Below are 3,555 nucleotides of genomic sequence, written 5' to 3' on the forward strand. Positions count from 1 at the left end.
AAAGTATCTGGTACGCAGGCGCAGGCTCTCCCTATGTGTCACCAGGTGGCAAGATACATTCCCGCCGCCGGATCTGTCCGCGCTTGCGCACATGCAGCAACGAGGCGCATTGATCCAATTTTGCCGCCGGACTTTGTCCGTGCCTGCGCACAAGCAGCAATGAGACGCATTGATCTATCGCACAGGCGCATTCAACCCCGCACCAATGCTTCCGGTGTGTGACATCACACGCCGAAGCTGCTCCTGCTTCCGGCTTCTCACACCTGAGACCCAGGTAAACAAAATAGAAATGGCTTAAATAGCGCGGATATCATACAAGGAACATACTCACCTTGAGAAAGACACCTCTGTGTGTCGGAACGCGTGGGCTTCCACACTCCTTCATATACTGGCTGCACCGCTGCTGTAAGGGACCAGGGGGCGACCGCTAAGTGACTGTAGAGGACTGTCTGGGGATAAGTATATGCTTTTTTCTCCCACTAAGTGGCTCTCGGCCAACCAATTGTGCACTCTATATAGATACTATTTATTCAAAATTGGGGCTGTGCCTGTATGAACATCTCTGGAGATCTAATCCTGGGTATAGCTATAGATTTTATTATTTTTGTATGCACATTTGCCTTGTTTAAACACTAGTGGGTACAAGTGAATATACACTGCAGTATACTGGACCTAGCTCCTCTTGCTACATCTGGAATCATCAGTCTAGAGGCCCCAGGTTATATAGACAATATTGGTATATGTTATCTCAATGCAGCACTATTAGTAGGCATAAATCGGTGCAAAAATATTTTGTAATGCCAGAATATATGTTTACATAAATGTATTTCACATGTAATGGTGGTTTTTGTAACCATGGAGTTTTTTACTCGTTGGAGTAATTTTAACTGTTTTTAAATTGTGTGTAGCATTTCCTTGTAGAAATAAAATTTGATACTTTATTACAAACAAAAATTATTTTGTGGAGTTCCAACCATAGTGGGCATGTGCTTTTTTCTTTCTTGTAAACTCTGAAGCCTTGCAGTTATGTGCATATGTGCACATAGACTCCCCTGCCCAACTAGCACAATTAAAAACTAGGCTCAATTATAAGGAGCGGGTCTACTAGGCTTGTAATCCCATAAACGAAGTGCATGGGCTGAGAAACATTTCCCCACAGGGAGTATCTTTTTTAAAAATCTTTTATTGATATCATAGACAGGCTTGGCAAAAATTGGACTGCCTGTAGTGGCACAGAAGACGTTAAGCCTGGTATTCTAGTGGTGGAGAATGAGGAGACGTTGCTGAAGGTCTCATGAAAAAATAGCAAAATGTTAAGGAGTGTGTCTCCTAGAATTTAAAAATATACTACGGCCATCATAGACACCCTTGCCAAAAATTAGACTGATTATATCAACACAGAACATGTTAAGCGTGGTGAATGGTGATCTAGATGTGGAGAATGAGGAGACATTGCTGAAGGCCTCATTAAAAACTACGCCCAATGTAAAGGAGTGTGTCTCCTACACTTGTAATGCCCATACACGCAGTGCATAGGCTGACAAACATTTCCCCAATTTAAAAAAAATATACTATGGGCATCATAGACACCCTTGTCAAAAATTGGACTGCCTGTAGCGGCTCAGAAGACATTAAGCCTGGTGATCTAGTGGTGGAGAATGAGGAGACATAAAGATAAATCATGCTGAAATAAAAAAAGATGTGAATCCACCGATGAAATTAAATAACAAAAGGGAGGGGCAAGCATAGGTTACTATATATGATGCCAGATTGTGTACAACAAGATGTGTTTGTGCCTAGCAACAGCTCAGAGATAGGGATATAAAATATATATATATATATATATATATATATATATATATATTTACTGTATATAATAGTATTTCAATATTTTCATATTGTAGAGGTATACACTGGGTCATTAAAGGACGGTGCAGAGATATTAAAACTAGAATATGTAAGAATAAATGGAAAAAATATACGTACGGTACATCTCATTTTGATGACAGTTCCCCCTGGGGGAGTTTACTTTTGTTTTTAATTATTAACGGGCATCACACACCCTTGCACAAAAGTTGATTGACTTATGCATCACGGAATATGTTTACCCTGGTGTTGTACTGGTTGTGGATGATGAGGATGAGGATAAGGAGGAGGATAACACCAAACAGACAAAATAAGGAAGCGAATAGGCATGTGTGGTTGGGGAGAGGTGCATAACAATACACCTCCATAAAAAAGAGTATATATTAGAGGTTATGTCTTGCTGTTTTCACTTGGTGATGTACAGAAATCTTGCCCAAACCGGCCCTTGTTCATTTTTATAAGAGTCAGCCTGTCAGCATTTTCAGTTGACAGGCGGATGCGCTTATCTGTTATAATTCCACCAGCGGCGCTAAAAACACGCTCTGACAAAACATTACCAGGAGGGCAGGCCAGGACCTCCAAGGCGTAGAGAGCTTGTTCATGCCATGTGTGCAGCTTGGATACCCAATAAATTAAAGGCACAGAGGAATCACAAAGGACGTTTGTACGATCTGCAAGGTACTCCCTCAGTATCTTCCCAAACATTGCACTTCTTGTGTCAGCACCCCTTGCCTCTGTGCCTGCATAATGGGAGGATATGAGAAAACTGTCCCAAAACTCTTCCACTGTTCCCCTTCCTGAGCTGGATTGCACTTCTGTCTCTCTCGCTTGGACTCCTTGGTTGTACAACAAACTCTGACGTCTGCTGCCAGCGTTCTCACATGGGAATTTTCTAAGTAATTCCGCTACAAGGGCCCTCTGGTACTGTAACATTTTAGTACACCTCTCTGCCTCTGGCAACAGAGATTGAAAGTTCTCCATGTAGTGTGGGTCTAGAAGTGTCACCAACCAGTAATGAGTGTCACCAAAAAATTTTATAATGCGACAGTCACATGAAACGCAGAACAACATAAAGTCAGCCATTTATGCCAGACTGCTAACAGGCAAGACTTCCATGTCCTCACCAACAGGACGACAGAATATGCTGTCCCCCTCCTCCTCATCCTCCTCTCTGTCCTCAGGCCATCACCGCTAAACAGATGGTATGACAGCTGTGCTTGTAGTACCGTCTATAGAGCATGCAAGTAGCTCCTGTTCTTCCTCCTGCTCACTGCCTACCAATCCATGTTGCGAAGACATGAGGCGGAGCTGAGTGTAATCTCCCTGTAAGGTTTCTTGTTCCATGTCCTCGTGCTCTGCCTGCAATGCATCCTCTTTAATTGTGAGCAAAGAGGATTTCAGAATGATGAGAAGCGGGATGGTGACACTATTTATGGCGTCATCGCAGCTCATCATCTTGGTGCAGTCCTCAAAGTTTTTGTAGGATTTACATATGTCTGACATCCATGTCCACTCCTGAGGTCTTATGTGTGGAGTCTGAGCTGAATATTGATGGCCTCGTTGATAATGGTAGTCAACAACTGCCCTCTTCTGCTCACAAATTATTTCCAACATATGCAGCATAGAGTTCCAATGCGTGGGGACATCACACAAGTCAGTGTGCCGGAAGCTTCAAACACAGCTGAAGCA

Source organism: Ranitomeya imitator, chromosome 5 (genome assembly GCF_032444005.1).
Source record: "Ranitomeya imitator isolate aRanImi1 chromosome 5, aRanImi1.pri, whole genome shotgun sequence".
Taxonomy (NCBI): Eukaryota; Metazoa; Chordata; class Amphibia; order Anura; family Dendrobatidae; genus Ranitomeya; species Ranitomeya imitator.